The sequence below is a fragment of the Phyllobates terribilis genome, unplaced genomic scaffold, assembly GCF_046119375.1.
Source record: "Phyllobates terribilis strain yellow unplaced genomic scaffold, ASM4611937v1 Scaffold_1__5_contigs__length_1240528914, whole genome shotgun sequence".
Taxonomy (NCBI): Eukaryota; Metazoa; Chordata; class Amphibia; order Anura; family Dendrobatidae; genus Phyllobates; species Phyllobates terribilis.
Genome location: NW_027362761.1, coordinates 319,244,460 through 319,263,329, shown reverse-complemented (window position 1 = coordinate 319,263,329; position 18,870 = coordinate 319,244,460). Strand labels below are relative to the sequence as shown.

Here is an 18,870-nt window from a genome sequence, read left to right as displayed (position 1 = left end):
GACAGCTTCAGCTCTGCTACATCGAGATGACAGGCTGGACCGCAGCAGAACGCTGCCATCCAGCCTGTCATCCCGCAGACACTGAGAAGCGCAGGCATGCTTGCGCTCCTCAGTGTCTCTCTGTGACGTCATCCAGATGAGCCGAGTTCATGTCCAATGAACTCAGCTCACCTCATGCACGTCACTGACAGCGTGGGAAAATTCTCCTGCACTCAGCGCTTCAGCGTGAGAATTCTCCCACGCTGTCAGTGACATACATGAGGTGAGGTCATGTCCAATGAACTCAGCTCACCTCATGCACGTCACTGACAGCGTGGGAAAATTCTCACGCTGAAGTGCTGAGTGCAGGAGAATTTTCCCACGCTGTCAGTGACGTACATGAGGTGAGCTGAGTTCATTGGACATGACCTCGGCTCATCTGGATGCCGTCACAGCCAGACACTGAGGAGTGGAAGTATGCCTGCGCTTCTCAGTGTCTGCGGGATGACAGGATGGATGGCAGCGTTCTGCTGCGGTCCAGCCTGTCATCTCGATGTAGCAGAGCTGAAGCTGTCGTGGGAGCCATGGAAAGGTAAGGATGATGTTGCTTTATTATTTTACTTTTATTGCAGGAGATCGTTGGCTTCAGCTGGAATGGGCGTGATGGTAAGTATGGTTTAATTTAGAACAATAAAGAATTGTGTGTTTATTTCAATTAAAGGACTTTTTTCTGGGTGTTGTGCTTTTTTAAATACTTTACTAGAAATTCATGGTGGTCATGTCTAATATTGGCGTGACCCCATGAATTTCGGGCTTAGGGCCAGCTGATAATGCCAAGCTGGCCTTAACCCCTTTATTACCCAGTGAGCCACCGCACCAGGGCCCTGGATGAGTTGGGTACAGCGCCAGAAGATGGCGCTTCTATGAACGCGCCATTTTCTGGGGCGGCTGCGGACTGCAATTTGCAGCGGGGGTGGCCCAGAAAGCTTGGGTCTCCCTGCGCTGCGGATTCCAGCCCCCAGTTGCCTAGTTGTATCTGGCTGGGCACAAAAATAGGGCGAAGCCCCACGCATTTTTTTTTTTAATTATTTCATGAAATTCATGGAATAATTAAGAAAAAAAGGGCTTCCCTATATTGTTGTGTCCGGCCAGGTACAAATAGGCAGCTGGTGGTTGGGGGCAGCCCATTCCTGCCTGCTGTACCTGGCTGGACACAAATATAGTGCGAAGCCCCACGTCAATTTTTTTTTAATTATTTCATGAAATAATTTTTTTAAAAAAGGGCTTCCCTATATTGTTGTGTCCAACCAGGTACAAATAGGCAGCTGGTGGTTGGGGGCAGCCCATTCCTGCCTGCTGTACCTGGCTGGACACAAATATAGTGCGAAGCCCCACGTCAATTTTTTTTTAATTATTTCATGAAATAATTTTTTTAAAAAAGGGCTTCCCTATATTGTTGTGTCCGGCCAGGTACAAATAGGCAGCTGGTGGTTGGGGGCAGCCTGTTCCTGCCTGCTGTACCTGGCTGGACACAAATATAGGGCGAAGCCCCACGTCAATTTATTTTAAAATAAATCCTTTATTTTAACACTAAATGACATTTGAGGAGTTAATAAAGATGCAGTCCCTAAATTATTATTTATTTTTTAATTAATTTTTCCCAAAACTTTTGACGTGGGCTTCGCCATATTTTTGTATGCCAGCCAGGTACAGCATCCAGCTTCTATGAACGCGCCATTTTCCGGGGTGGCTGCGGACTGCAATTTTCAGCCGGGGGGGGGGGGGCAGAAAGCTTGGGCCTCCCTGCGCTGCAGATTCCATCCCCCAGCTGCCTAGTTGTACCTGGCTGGACACAAAAATAGGGAGAAGCTTCACGTATTTTTTTTTTTAAATTATTTCATGAAATTCATGAAATAATTAAGAAAAAAAGGGCTTCCCTATATTGTTGTGTCCGGCTAGGTACAAATAGGCAGCTGGTGGTTGGGGGCAGCCCGTTCCTGCCTGCTGTACCTGGCTGGACACAAATATAGTGCGAAGCCCCACGTCAATTTTTTTTAAATCATTTCAGGAAATTCATGAAATAATTAAAAAAAATTGATGTGGGGCTTCGCCCTATATTTGTGTCCAGTCAGGTACAGCAGGCAGGAACGGGCTGCCCCCAACCACCAGCTGCCTATTTGTACCTAGCCGGACACAACAATATAGGGAAGCCCTTTTTTTCTTAATTATTCCATGAATTTCATGAATTTAAAAAAAAAAAACGTGGAGCTTCGCCCTATTTTTGTGTCCAGCCAGGTACAACTAGGCAGCTGGGGGCTGGAATCTGCAGCGCAGGGAGGCCCAAGCTTTCTGGGCCACCCCCGCTGCAAATTGCAGTCCGCAGCCGCCCCGGAAAATGGCGCGTTCATAGAAGCGCCATCTTCTGGCGCTGTACCCAACTCATCCAGGGCCCTGGTGCGGTGGCTCACTGGGTAATAAAGGGGTTAAGGCCAGCTTGGCATTATCAGCTGGCCCTAAGCCCGAAATTCATGGGGTCACGCCAATATTAGACATGACCACCATGAATTTCTAGTAAAGTATTTAAAAAAAACACAAACACCCAGAAAAAAGTCCTTTAATTGAAATAAACACACAATTCTTTATTGTTCTAAATTAAACCATACTTACCATCACGCCCATTCCAGCTGAAGCCAACGATCTCCTGCAATAAAAGAAAAATAATAAAGCAACCTCATCCTTACCTTTCCATGGCTCCCACGACGGCTCCAGCTCTGCTACATCGAGATGACAGGCTGGACCGCAGCAGAACGCTGCCATCCAGCCTGTCATGCCGCAGACACTGAGAAGCGCAGGCATACTTCCACTCCTCAGTGTCTGGCTGTGACGGCATCCAGATGAGCCGACAATGAACTCGGCTCACCTCATGTACGTCACTGACAGCGTGGGAGAATTCTCCTGCACTCAGCGCTTCAGCGTGAGAATTTTCCCATGCTGTCAGTGACGTGCATGAGGTGAGGTCATGTCCAATGAACTCGGCGCACCTCATGCACGTCACTGACAGCGTGGGAAAATTCTCACGCTGAAGCGCTGAGTGCAGGAGAATTTTCCCACGCTGTCAGTGACGTGCATGAGGTGAGCTGAGTTCATTGGACATGACCTCGGCTCATCTGGATGCCGTCACAGCGAGACACTGAGGAGCGCAAGCATGCCTGCGCTTCTCAGTGTCTGCGGGATGACAGGCTGGATGGCAGCGTTCTGCTGCGGTCCAGCCTGTCATCTCGATGTAGCAGAGCTGAAGCTGTCCTGGGAACCATGGAAAGGTAAGGATGAGGTTGCTTTATTATTTTTCTTTTATTGCAGGAGATCGTTGGCTTCAGCTGGAATGGGCGTGACTGTAAGTATGGTTTAATTTAGAACAATAAAGATTTGTGTCTTTATTTCAATTAAAGGACTTTTTTCTGGGTGTTTGTGTTTTTTTTAAATACTTTACTAGAAATTCATGGTGGTCATGTCTAATATTGGCGTGACCCCATGAATTTCGGGCTTAGGGCCAGCTGATAATGCCAAGCTGGCCTTAACCCCTTTATTACCCAGTGAGCCACCGCACCAGGGCCCTGGATGAGTTGGGTACAGCGCCAGAAGATGGCGCTTCTATGAACGCGCCATTTTCCGGGGCGGCTGCGGACTGCAATTTGCAGCGGGTGGGGCCCAGAAAGCTTGGGCCTCCCTGCGCTGCGGATTCCAGCCCCCAGCTGCCTTGTTGTACCTGGCTGGACACAAAAATAGGGCGAAGCCCCACGTATTTTTTTTTTGAATTATTTCATGAAATTCATGGAATAATTAAGAAAAAAAGGGCTTCCCTATATTGTTGTGTCCGGCTAGGTACAAATAGGCAGCTGGTGGTTGGGGGCAGCCCGTTCCTGCCTGCTGTACCTGACTGGACACAAATATAGGGCGAAGCCCCACATAATTTTTTTTTAATTATTTCATGAATTTCCTGAAATAATTAAAAAAAAATTGACGTGGGGCTTTGCACTATATTTGGGTCCAGCCAGGTACAGCAGGCAGGAACGGGCTGCCCCCAACCACCAGCTGCCTATTTGTACCTGGCCGGACACAACAATATAGGGAAGCCCTTTTTTTCTTAATTATTCCATGAATTTCATGAAATAATTAAAAAAAAAAACGTGGAGCTTCTCCCTATTTTTGTGTCCAGCCAGGTACAACTAGGCAGCTGGGGGATGGAATCTGCAGCGCAGGGAGGCCCAAGCTTTCTGCCCCCCGCTGAAAATTGCAGTCCGCAGCCGCCCCGGAAAATGGCGCGTTCATAGAAGCTGGATGCTGTACCTGGCTGGCATACAAAAATATGGCGAAGCCCACGTCAAAAGTTTTGGGAAAAATTAATTAAAAAATAAATAATAATTTAGGGACTGCATCTTTATTAACTCCTCAAATGTCATTTAGTGTTAAAATAATGGATTTATTTAAAAAAAAAATAGCGTTGGATCCCCCATAATTTTAGTCTCTAGCGGAGGTTAAGCAGACGGCTGGGGCAGATGTTTGAAGCCTGGGAAGGGGGTAAAACCCACGGAGCTTCCCAGGTTACTAATATCAGCCCCCAGCTGAATACCTAGCCTTTACTAGCTATTAAAATGGGGGACCCCCTATTTTAATAGCTAGCAAAGGCTAGGCAGACAGCTGGGGGCTGATATTAATAGCCCAGGAAGGGTGCCATGAATATTGGCCCCCTCCCAGGCTAGAAACACCAGTCGTCAGCCGCCCCAGAAATGGCGCATCCATAGGATGCGCCAACTCTGGCACTTAGCCTCGCTCTTCCACGCTGCCCTGGTGCGGTGGCAGGGGGTAATAGTGGTGGGGTTCATGTCAGCGCCAGCTGCCATGAAGCCCAGGTTAGTAATGATGGGCGTCTATAAGACACCCCCATTGCTAACCTACAAAGTGTTAAAAAGAAAAAACACACTACACCCAGAAAAAAATAATTTATTTGAAATAAAACACACAATTTTATTTAATTCTTAGTTTACTAAAAATAATAGTTACCTGTCCACGTTCCTGCGCTGATCTCCCATGCACAGCTGTCACATCTGGAGATGGTGACAGCTGTGCATGGCTGCTGTAAGCTCACGCTGCCGGGAACACGTCCGCTCCCGGCAGCGGGAGCCCCTGACTGAGGTCACCGGAGTGCATTCAGTCAGCGCAGCTCCGGAGACCTCGTTTACGGCAGTGCTGTACCGTGGGAATTTCTCACGATACAGCAGGGCCGTAAAGCAGCTAACCGGAGCACCGCTGCCTGAACTCCGGTGAACCCTTACGGCCCCGTCATTCTAGCGGCGGCAGCGGTTCAGAGCGGTCACATTCTATGTGGCTGCTCTGAACTGGAGATCTTCGTGGGACACTCGTGGACTGCTACGGAGGGGTAAGGATAAGGTTGTGGTTTATTATTTTATATTTTATTACAGGAGATCGATGGCTTCGGGGAATTAGGTGTCTAGGTGAGTATAGGTGTAGTTTTTTATTTTTTACTTTATTTTAGGTGGCGATCGGCGGGGACAGGTAATGTATGAACTAATTTCTTTTAGGTAACCACTGGCCACCAATGACATGTATTTAACATTTATTGGGGACACAGTAGGGCAATTTAAATAGCAGGATCAGTCTGATGGGAACTACTGCTCCCATCGAGCTGATCCTGCTGGCAGGAGTGGACGGGGGACAGACATAGGCCGATGGGAGTAGTAGTGTCACATCGGCCTATGTCTGCCTGCACGCACAGACACCGCGCACACCCGCACAGACACCGCGCACACCCGCACACATCGCGCACACACCCCGCACACACCCGCACACACACTAATCATGACGGGTCCGGGAGGTGAGGCTGACCTGTGCGGCCGTGGGAAAGTTCATGTGAGTTCATGCAGTCAAGCATGAACTCACATGAACCCTCTGAGGGCAACGCGGCGACTTCAAATGAACAGCTGATCGGCATCACCTGATACCTCAGCTGTTCATTTGAAATAACCGGCGGGAAAGCGCAGCACAGAACGGGAAAGCCGGCGGTGAAGTCTTTTCACTGCCGGCTTCCCCGCCCGGGTCCTTCACTCCCCGCTCCTTGGAGCTGCGCTCCCCGCCCGGTCCTAACTTACTATCGGGATGGGAGGTGGCGAGGGGAGCGGAGGATCGGGGTGGGAGGCTGCGGGGAAGCAGTATGGGGCTGTGTGATTGTTTAAAAGCCGGCGGCTTTATACCGCCCGCCGGCTTTTAAACAATCAGGAGAATTCTCCCCCGCTGGGATGGCATTCTGATGACAGGCTGGATCGCGCTGCCATCCAACTTGTCATCCTTCACAGACACTGCAGAGCGCAGGCATTATGGGAACTTCCGATTCCGGTATCCGATATTGTAAAAGTATCGGAATTAAGTATCGGAATTCCGATACCGCGAATATCGGCCGATACCCGATATTACAGTATCGGAATGCTCAACACTACTCACTAATGCTTTTTTTCACACATGGAACTTTGTGACACCTGTTCACGTGATTGGTACGGGTCCCAGTAGCTAGTACCTCAGGAATCATACATATATCACCTTGTATCATACATTATACATCAAACATGTATCATCTTGTTTATACATAGTTAATAGTGATGAGTGAGCATGCTCGGATAAGGGGAATTAACCACATAACCCCATTCAGATGTATACTGCTCAAAAAAATAAAGGGAACACTTAAACAACAGAATATAACTCCAAGTAAATCAAACTTCTGTGAAATCAAACTGTCCACTTAGGAAGCAACACTGATTGACAATCAATTTCACATGCTGTTGTGCAAATGGAAGAGACAATAGATGGAAATTATTGGCAATTATCAAGACACCCTCAATAAAGGAGTGGTTCTGCAGGTGGGAACCACAGACCACATCTCAGTACCAATGCTTTGTGGCTGATGTTTTGGTCACTTTTGAATGTTGTTGTGCTTTCACACTCATGGTAGCATGAGACGGACTCTACAACCCACAGAAGTTGCTCAGGTAGTGCAGCTCATCCAGGATGGCACATCAATGAGAGCTGTGGCAAGAAGGTTTGCTGTGTCTGTCAGCTTAGTGTCTAGAGGCTGGAGGCGCTACCAGGAGACAGGCCAGTACACCAGGAGACATGGAGGGGGCCGTAGGAGGGCAACAACCCAGCAGCAGGACCGCTACATCCACCTTTATGCAAGGAGGAACAGGAGGAGCACTGCCAGAGCCCTGCAAAATGACCTCCAGCAGGCCACAAATGTGCATGTGTCCGCATAAACGGTTAGAAACCGACTCCATGAGGGTGGTATGAGGGACCGACGTCCACAGATGGGGGTTGTGCTCACAGCCCAACACTGCAGGACACTTGGCATTTGCCACAGAACACCAGGATTGGCTAAGTCACCACTAGTGCCCTGTGCTCTTCACAGATGAAAGCAGGTTCACACTGAGCACATGTGACAGACGTGACAGAATCTGGAGACGCCGTGGAGAGCGATCTACTGCCTGCAACATCCTTCAGCATGACCGGTTTGGCAGTGGTCAGTAATGGTGTGGGGTGGCATTTCTTTGGAGGGCCGCACAGCCCTCCATGTGCTCGCCAGAGGTAGCCTGACTGCCATTAGGTACCGAGATGAGATCCTCAGACCCCGTGTGAGACCATGTGCTGGTAAGGGATGGCCCTGGGTTCCTCCTAATGCAGGACAATGCCAGACCTCATGTGGCTGGAGTGTGTCAGCAGTTCCTGCAAGATGAAGGCATTGAAGCTATGGACTGGCCCGCCTGTTCCCCAGACCTGAATCCGATTGAGCACATCTGGGACATCATGTCTCGCTCCATCCACCAATGTCGCTTTGCACCACAGACTGTCCAGGAGTTGGCGGATGTGTGGCGCCCCTGAGGGTTCGACCGCCACAGGAATGCTGCACTTCTTCAATGGAGGGTGGTGTTCCTCCTCTGAGGTAAGGCCAGTGTGATGGTAGTGACCTAGCCTTTTCCATCCAACACCACACTTCTCCACCAGAGGGAGCTAGTATGCACTAGGTGCTGCTCCACTGGTTACAGGGAGACTGGGGAACACAAAGTGGTAGGAACCAGTTAGTGGGTGAGGGTGGAGGACTTACCAGTAAGTTACACTTTAGATTTTATATTTAATAGAATGCCATATTTGATCTTGGTCTTTTGGCCCTTTCTTTCAGTCTTCTGTTGGTTCTTCTGTGGTCCATCAGTCTAGCCTTTGTTAGTCTGTCGGCTGTCACTGTGCTGTCAAAATACTGTGTGTAATGTGACTTCCCTCCGGGAGCGCAGATCCTGTGTGGGCCTGCACCGGCATGGGACACAGCCCTCGTACCTCGATCTTTGGGACGAGAGGTAGGTTGCAGGCAAGGAATGTCTCAACCCGGCCAAGGACCAGGATCAAGAAGGCCCGGGAGCTTTAGAGTGTGGCTCCCTAGCAAATGGGTCCCGGGGAGGATTCAGACGGAGCGGAGTTCGCCACCTGTCCTCGCCTACCTGATCTATTCAGAGGGATTCCGGCTGCAAGAGGGGTACCGGCCCCCGACCTCGTACTTTAAGTCCAGGACGGGAAAGCCCGGTTAGGCCCTGAGGATCCCACCGGGCGTCGGATGGAGAGGAATTGCCACCCGACCCCTACACCTGAGAGGAGCTCAGAGGGAGACCCGACCTATCTACACACGCACAGACGGGAGAGGGTGAAGTCTATAGTGCAGGAACACTCTGGTGCAGGGTCGCTGCCGAACACTGGACTTCCTCGGAGGTAGTCGGACCCCCGTCCCTGGTGGCCGCAGGACTCCGCGAGGAGCAGGGAGTCGCCTTCCCGCTAATATCTCTGAGTGAGTAAAGCCTTGGAAGTTCACCCCTATGGCCTCCGGACTGTTCATTACGCGCCATACCACGCGACGTGGTGCCCGTACTCCCCGCCCTACTGCTACCCCCCTTCATCCTGTTTGTCTGCCCTGAGGCCTTGCTCCGCCTGTGGGGAGCAGGAATAACTTTAGCCGCCATGACACTAGGCCTCAGCGGACTGTAGCGGCGCTGGTGGCTCTTCACCAGGCACCACAGGTGGCGTAGTCGTTAATCTGCCACTCAACCCGGAATAGCCCACACCATCTCTTTCTAATGTGACGGCCCTGAGCACGGGTCGGGCCCGGGCCACGGCTGCATCCCATCTCTTCAACGCAGGGCCCGACACCGAGTCCCCCAACACCCAGGGTAAAACACGGGCTTTCTGAGTAGAGGCGTCACAGATGCTTTAGTCCAGGTCTGTGAGGAGATGCCACAGGAGACCATCCGCAACCTCATCAGGAGCATGCCCAGGCGTTGTAGGGAGGTCATACAGGCACATGGAGGCCACATAGAATACTGAGTCTCATTTTGGCTTGTTTTAAGGACATTACATTAAAGTTAGATCAGCCTGTAGTGTGTTTTTCCACTTTAATTTTGGGGGTGACTCCAAATCCAGGCCTCCATTGGTTAATAAATTTGATTTTCATTGATATTTGTGTGATTTTGTTGTCAGCACATTCAACTTTGTACAGAACAAAGTATTCAATGAGAATATTTCATTCATTCAGATCTCGGATGTGTTATTTGAGTGTTCCCTTTATTTTTTTGAGCAGTGTATATAACAAACATACCCTAATGCACTCAAAATACTAAAATAGACACATAATATCAGATCTAACCTCAGCATCTAGGCGACTTATTGAGAATGTTATTACTTAACTACTAGTGATGAGCGAGCGTGCTCGGATAAGGGGTTATCCGAGCACGCTCAGGTGCTAACCGAGTATCTTCGTCATGCACGAAAAATAGGTTAGAGTTGCTGCAGCTGCATGTCTCGCGGCTGCTAGACAACTGCAACACATGCAGGGATTGCCTAACAAACAGGCAGTCCCTGCATGTGTTGCGGCTGTTGAACAGACGTGCGACATGCAGCTGCGGAGACTCGAACCTATTTTGCAAGCACGCCGAAGATACTCGGTTAGCACCCGAGCGTGCTCGTCACTAGTAGTTAAGTAATAACATTCTCAACAAGTCGCCTAGATGCTGAGGTTAGATCTGATATTATGTGTCTATTTTAGTATTTTGAGTGCATTACGGTATGTTTGTTATATACATCTGAATGGGGTTATGTGGTGAATTCTGCAGCATGTGCACAGGATATTTACAGACCCCATTCAGATTTATGGGATGAATTTCAGTTGCTGAAATGTCGACAAACAATCTGTTGAGCATATCCTGATAATGTTCTTCTGTGAATGAGCTGTTTAATACTACCTGCATAATTAGAGTAAATATAAAGCCATAACCATCAGCACTTGCTAGCCAGATGACAGATCTACTTTAAAGTCTGTGCGTGCACACATACAGATACATTAAAATACATCATCATCCGAAATCAATTTGTGTTGTAATTAGCAATGCTGGAGTGACATGTGGTGTTTCGGAGATGATGTTGCAGACAATGGTGTAATTGTTATACTTTTTGGAAATGTAAATGAAATCTTCACATCCCTGTAGTGAAGCAATTTCTCAACACCAGGCCTGTTAGGTCTTGTCACATTGTCTTTTGTCTCAAAGTAAATGCTTTTCTTAGCTTGGGCAGAGCATACTCCCCACCCCAACAAGTTGCATGCTGTTTGGATCATCATGGAGGCAGGGTGGGGGGCATACCATAGTAATTGCTATATCTGACCTCTGATAACAAGATCTTCTCCATCTGTACGATGAACCATGTAATTGCACCTCCAATATTTTTCCTCACTGTCTCTTCCAGGTCTTACCTGCCATTACTAAGCACTTACTAATATTCAGGCTGCCATTCATCAGCATTCATACTAGCTGAAAGGAACTCTGTGTTTTAGTAGGTGACTAAACATCATTCACAGCATCATTCGCCATTGAAACTGCTATTATATAACCAAAGGTATTTAATTTTAAATCATGTAAAGTGCTCCGAGATGGATTTCATTGAAGCTCAGTCTGGTGTGTGTAAATGTAGGTCAACATTCCTTTTATTGTTAGAACTTTCCCATTAAGTGTTGTAAGAAAAGGAATTATTTAAATGAACATTATACTGAAACATTAAATAAACCACATTATCTACATAGTTCTTACTGAATAAATGATGAATAAATGATGACTAGTCCCTAGCTTAAGAAAAGTTATGTTCAAAGGATAGCATTTTTAATGATGGCCTCTAGGGGCAGTGTTCCACTGGAACTTAGGAGCATATGGCTGGTATTTGAAAGCTTCATCTATTCTTTGACAGGTCTGTTTTTACAGCTGCTGCTGCTCTGGGCACTGTGTGTGAATGTACCCTAAATTAGCTGTAGGTCCAAGTAGAAAGAGAGAATAAAAAAAATAAAAGAAAAATATGTTTCACTATGTCTGCAGCTCAAGGCAGGTATTGGCAAATGGGAAGATAAACCAGCACTTTAGGTATATAGCATAAATGTATGCACCACTACTCATGCAGATGTTTGTGGTCCATCTTTCCTCTGGTCCACTGCCTTAACAAGGCTCATAGGTGAGTGGCTGCCAGTGGATTTAGAGATTGCAGAGCTTGCTGAAACCATAAACCATGTTGCTGCATAAATATGTGAGCACATTAACTTCGGAGAGCTGTCAGTACCATTCACTAGCAAATCATTTCATACACTAAATAAGCATTTTTTGTGTTTCACTGTAATGGGTGAGGACTGTGTGAGTCATGGGCAGGTTCCCCAGTCATTACAGGGATAAGTGACTTTAGACATCTATGCACATCACCATAGTGTATAGGGATATGATTATTTTTTTAATCTATGTATTAAAGGGGTAAGGATGGTTTTACACAGCGGTTTATGTTCATGCTTTTTTTCTGAGCCAAATGCAGTAAAGGATTTTATAGTCATGAGAATTATAAAGGAAAGACGTATACTTTTGCCTTCTGCTGCATCCTCTTTGAGCAATCAAAAAAACACAAAAAAACGAAAATCTGAGTGTGAAACAACCCTAAAGAGAAAAGTCTAAGGGGTTATTCCCCCCAAAGTGATGTTATCCCCAGTCTCAGGAATAAGGGATGACTTGACTTGCTGATCACTGGGAGTCTGCTTGAATCCCAAATGATACAAAGACTGGAGCTTTGGAGCTCTGATAACGAATAGTGATGATTGAGCGTGTTCTATTAACCCCTTCGGCGAGCACGTTTGGGTGCTTGCCGAGTATTTTGGCATGCTCGGCATTTCTTTTAATGTCACTGCACCTGCAAGTGTCACGGCTGTTTGACAACTGTGACACATGCAGAGATTGCCTGTCAGAGACAATGAGACAATGTCAGAGACAGGCAATCTCTGCATGTGTCACAGCTGTCAAACAGCCGTAACACTTGTAGGCGCAGCGACATTAAAAGAAATGCCGAGCACGCCAAAATACTCGGTGAGCACCCGAGCGTGCTCACCGAAGGGGTTAATAGAACACGCTCGATCATCACTAATAATGAGGCTTTTCCGCCCCACCTTGAATGGAGCAGAGGTGCCCATGTGCGGTCTCCACTCCATTCACTCTCTATGGGACAGTACAACACTCTGCTTTTTCTGGCAGTCCTATAGACAGTGAATTAGAGCAGAGGCCGCGTACGTGGATCCACAGGTTGATTTTTTGGGAATAACCCTTTGAGAATGTGGTGATATATTCCATTTGAGCATTATCTAGTTTTCTCTAAAATCTCTATTGTAGGTAACGTAAAGGTAATTTGTAGGTAACGTCAGGCCTGCTTTCTTTATAATGCATAACAGGTCCTACTAGTAGTGATTGAGTAATGCGATCTTTTGTCGGGAATCTTTAGCCCTGGCTTTTGTTATCAGTAATACTTCCCCTTGGCTCCTTATAAGGAAAGCTCCTGAATTCCTGAGCGGTATGTAATGCAGTCTTGGGTCCATGGTCCACCTCACCACTGTACGGTCATGGCAGGAAGCAAGCCATGAGATATTCTCAGGAATGTAAAAAACCTTATGGCATTTCCCCTCTGAGCTGTTTATTTTCTGCAAGTCTGTGTAAGCACTGCACCTAGCATGACGAGCATGAGAATGGCAGGACTAGAGTGAAATATTCACAATACATCTCGTAGGTGCGTGAGATACAGAGAATATGTCCTTACCGCTGTTGACACAGCCTCTTATACTACACTTACTATCAGCTACGCTAGAAGGAAAATGGATAATAACAGATAGGGACAATGAATTGCTCCATTGTGAATGGTAATTGTACCTCTAAAGTAGAAGTGTGGCAAAGGTTATACAGCCTCCATAATGCTGTCAATTTCTTCATTTTCTTTAGACGTCCACTGTCCATGAGATGAGGTGAGCACTTCTCCTCATGCAACGCCCTTCCTTGACTACATGGGGACAACATTTTGGCAAATATACTGTACATCCCAGCAAACTGTCCAAGCAAAAGTATTTAGTAATAGATCTTTTCAATGAGAATTCTTTCTTCTGCTAGTTAAGCCTGGTACATATAGAAGATGATTATTGATCAGTCTACAGACATCAGTCGCCATTGGATCATTTGTATGAATGATCCCACCATGAACATGTCAGACAAAACAGGCAGATCTGGGAAACAGTACAAAAAGATTAACTGCCCCCATACAGACTAGATTATTGTCTGGTCAAGACGGATTTGTCAATACTCAATATAGATGAACACCTAGAGCACCTTGTAGGTGAAACTATAACTGCCAGCATTCCCTTACAGCCACAGGCTGTCAGACGACTGGTATATTAGGAGTTGCTTTTTCCACAGCACCAGGAGGGCGATATGTTGCTGATCTTTGGTTTATGGCTACCTGTAGAGGCTGACGCTGTTAAGGCCTTCATGCACAATAGAGAACTGCTGGCCGAACAATAAGTTTGGCCAACAGTGATCCCTCCTGACTCCTCCATACTCAGCTTGCTCTGCCGAGGGCATCTGTTCTCCATCAGAAATTTGCTGCCAGACTCCTCTGACTGGCTTATCTCAAGGATCAGCAGTCCAAAATCAAACATCCTTATCTCCCCCAACATCATCTGTTGGGGGTGTGTTGGGAAACCCTCATATGTCCGCCAAGCATGCCAATATCATCGAGTTTGGCGACATTAGCCTAATGTACATGAGGGCTTTTAGGTGATAGAAGTGGACAGTTGCAAAATACAGTAGTATTTGACTACACAGGATGCACAGAGATGGCACATTGGGTTGAGCTCAAAATTTCTGGTTGATAAGTTACCAGAAATAAAACTTCTAAAGAGAGGGCTTCTTGTGTCTTACACTAATATGTACTGTACTTCCCTCGCTGCCACTTGACATGATTTGTGCAGGCTTATAAAGGCACCCACTAGAGGTGGTGTGAATCGATTTGCAGGACCAAGTCCTCGGCCGCGTCTATAATCTGTGGCCACTGTTAGGTTAGCTCTGAAAACCTGACTCTAATCTGACGGCAGCCGCAGCTCTTCTTTTGATTAGCCAGCCTGGTATAATGTCATATGTGCTTAATGCCACAACAATGACATTGCGCCAGTCCGCCTAATTAAAAGAACTCTAGAACCTATACGTGTTAGATAGCTGAAAGATGAATTTGGAAAAGTTAACAGCTCTCTCGACTCCCCAATACACAGAGATGATTGGTTTAGCTTAGCGCTCCTGTTTTTTATGAGAGAGCTGCTGTCGGACGCCTCTAAAAGCGACTTATCTCCCAGGGAACAAAAAAAATTAACCATTGGAATTCACCAGACTGGATCCTTCTCTCCCCTGACATGATCTGTTGGGGGAGAGCCAGGAGGACCCATATACATTACATTGACAGCTGAATCTGCTGATATTGGTGGGATCAGCTGACTTTAGTCTAATGTGTACGGGGGCCTTAAGCCATATATAGAAATATACATACAATATTTTAGATTATTTATCATTTATGAACATTGCAGGCTTTGACATTCACAAATTACTGATTAGTATTTTCTCCAACTCCTGAGTTTGAGATCATATTTTCTATCTGAAGTTGCATGTTTTGATTCAGTTTAGATTTGCACTATAAACACCTCTCCATTATTTTTATATGAAGCAATAAAACAAAATATTACATTTGTTTCCTGATTTACTTGAATAAATCGTCCATAAAGTCTGTCCTGCAAAATGTTATTAGTGTAAGTGTGTATATAAATCTGAAAGCATTGCTACTCCAAATGCTACTATATAGTTGTCTGTACTCTCATGAACAAAGTACCTCCATTAGCGACAATACAGTCATTACACCGCAGTATATAATAGATCCATCCAAGGCTTACAGAACGTTTGGTCACCAATGACTATCATTCTTACATTCTGTAAGTCTGTATGCAAAATACAGGCCAAAGTAAAATAATGGTTACTCACTAAAGTGAGCCATGCCGTACAGTGCCAGAACGGTATTATCAATCAAGATATGTTGCAAACTGGTATGCGGACATCGATATACATAGCATTATTATCAGTAGCACAATATGTTGTGAAGCGTCCAGATAATAGTGTGTACCAGGAGCTGATATCCTCTAAGTAAGGGAATTGTGCTGTAAATTAGCCCCAGATTAACGGTTTTAATTAAATGCATAATATAAGCGTTTTAAGAGAGAGAAAAAAGAAAATGGAATAGAGTCACTAGAAAATATGGGTCCCTGAGATGTCCTTTTCTGCTTTTAAAAGAGTTTTCTCGCCAAAGTGTTTTATGACATGTCCTATTAATATGTCATAAAACACTTTGGAGGCAAAAATCCTTTAAAAATATTGAAACGCTTTTAGTTATACATGTTCTCTGTAAACCCGATGACTAACCATATATCCATCTTTCACAAGGAGTTTCCTAAATGGAAAGTGTGAAATTATGTAATGACGTATTCCTAGCTTGTCTCCATTCATAACTAAGCAGATTAAGGCTTTGTAGATTATAGGGAAATAGGGACATTTACCCAAGACTGATGCTTCATACCCCATTCCTAAAGGGAATCTGGCAGCTGTTTCATGCTGCCTGAACCACGGGCAGCAGGAATCAAGAAACTGGTTCCCCCATGCTAAATATCACTGGGGTACTTAAGAAGAAAACATAGATGAAAGCCCACCAGAGGAAGAGGCCCAAGAGTCATGTCTCCACCAGCTTCTCCCTGCCTGCTTAGCTGTAGACAGACAGGTGTGCCCCTATTCACACATGTAAAATCTGCAGCATGCTCACAAATCTGTACAAATATTATTTTAGGACTCCTAACAACCTGGTAAAACTTGGTAGACCAATCAGCTCAACTGTATTTCATTTTCTGTAGCATCAACACATCCCACAATGCTATAGAGAGCTTGTCATCCTGCACAGTTGGAGATGGAGAACGTCATCTAACAATGCCGAAAACTCAGGCACCATAGAGTAGTTATTAGAGTTATAAAACCCAATCCATCTGCCATGACCGTGGTCTGTGGCCTCTAGAAAGAGAGAGGTGGTAGCACCTTTTACCTGACAGCGTCCTCAGCTCTTCTTGTGATTACCCGATCTAGTACGTGGTTATTATTGTGGCATGACGCACATGTAACGACGTGCCAGACCGGCTAATCAAGTGATGAGCCACAGACGCTATCAGGTAAGAGGCGGTTCTCCCTCTCCCTTTCCAATAGCTACAGACCACTGTCATGGCGATGTAATGGGACGATCTAATCTACAATATTTACACCTACTCTAGTAGTCATCCTTGACAGAAAGAGGAAAATTAAACCTTCACATCTGAAATGTTTCTCAGACTCTTCTATCCACCCTTATACTGGAAAAAAATGATTGGAAAGAAAACTGGAAAGCTGAGATTTGGTATAATGTATAGGGGTGGACAGAAGGCAAAATGTACTCACCAAAGAAATGAAAGACTGCAGCCATCAGTCAAGAAATGGGGGAGGAAAGCTGCCGATGTGTGGATGTCTGCAGTGATTGGACAGTGTTAGACTAAATAGGGCACACCCCAACTGGTAACAACCAAATGTCAATTCATTCATATGTTTTTAAGAGTAATTACAGAGGAAAAGCACAATGCTGGGTTTTAGGATTCAAAACTGTTATTTCATGAAGAACGTAAGACTTTACTATAGTAGTCAGTCATGTGAGGAGTTTTTATATATAGAAAAAGAGGTATAGATGCTAAAAATCCAGTGTAGAAGTGATATGGAAATCAGTCTGGAGGTGAGCTGGGGGCGTGTCACAGAAACTGTCCAAGTTCATTGACACACCCCCAGTGCACTTACAGCCTGATTTGCATAAGACTTCTATGCTAAATTTTTCATGACTGCCACATTGGATCCCTAAAATAATGGCTGCATTTCTATTGGGTGACTGGTACCTACACAGCTGTTCCACGACTTCCATATGTACAAATGTGCTCTCTATACCCCTCGCACTGAGAAATCTCTGCATGGCTTTTAGCTGTTTTCAGAATTACTGCCCTGAATATCTCTCATACATAACAGAATTAGGTCTGAAATAATAGGACACAGTAAGCAGACAGTCAGATGACTTTCCGGGATGTTGCTCTTCATGACTATCACATTCATTTTCTAACATTCAGTAAAATCTGTGTCAAAGCACAGAGAATGGTGGTGTGATGTTTAGTGATGGATTGGTGGAGGATGAGTGATGGCGGTGTGATGTTTAGTGGAGGATGAGTGGTGGTTGTTAATGATGAGCGAACGTGCTCGTTTAACCCTTTCACCGAGCATGCTCGGGTGTTATCCGAGTATCTTTGGCATGCTAGTATATATATTTTATGTTCGAGTCCCTGTTAGACAGCCTCAACACATGCAGGGATAGCCTCTTTGTTAGGGAATCCTCACATATGTTGAGGCTGTCTTACGGCCATAAATCATGCAGACGCAGGGACTGGAGCATAATATAGGAGCATGCCGAAGATACTCGGTAAGCACCCGAGTGTGCTCGGTGAAAGGGTTAAACGAGCACGCTTGCTTATCATTAGTGTCTGTCTGAGGTTTAGTGGAGGATGAGTGATGGCGGTGTGATGTTTAGTGGAGGATGAGTGATGGCGGTGTGATGTTTAGTGGAGCATGAGTGATGGCGGTATGATGTTTAGTGGAGGATCAAGTGATGGCGGTGTGATGTTTAGTGGAGGATCAGTGATGGCGGTGTGATGTTTAGTGGAGCATGAGTGATGGCGGTATGATGTTTAGTGGAGGATCAAGTGATGGCGGTATGATGTTTAGTGGAGGATGAGTGATGGCGGTGTGATGTTTAGTGGAGGATGAGTGATGGCGGTGTGATGTTTAGTGGAGCATGATTGATGGCGGTATAATGTTTAGTGGAGGATCAAGTGATGGCGGTGTGATGTTTAGTGGAGGATCAAGTGATGGCGGTGTGATGTTTAGTGGAGGATCAGTGATGGTGGTGTGAGGTTTAGTGGAGGATCAGTGATGGCGGTGTGATGTTTAGTGGAGCATGAGTGATGGCGGTATGATGTTTAGTGGAGGATCAAGTGATGGCGGTGTGATGTTTAGTGGAGGATCAGTGATGGCGGTGTGATGTTTAGTGGAGGATGAGTGATGGCGGTGTGATGTTTAGTGGAGCATGATTGATGGCGGTATGATGTTTAGTGGAGGATCAAGTGATGGCGGTGTTATGTTTAGTGGAGGATCAAGTGATGGCGGTGTGATGTTTAGTGGAGGATCAGTGATGGCGGTGTGATGTTTAGTGGAGGATCAGTGATGGCGGTGTGATGTTTAGTGGAGGATCAGTGATGGCGGTGTGATGTTTAGTGGAGGATCAGTGATGGCGGTGTGATGTTTAGCGGAG

General features: G+C 46.0%; 1 protein-coding gene across 19 annotated transcripts in view; it reads left to right on the top strand.

The window, feature by feature from the left end:
- The window catches only part of ARVCF (ARVCF delta catenin family member), an 892,847-nt gene that overhangs the window by 657,234 nt on the left and 216,743 nt on the right, over nt 1–18,870 (top strand). The window lies entirely within an intron of this gene.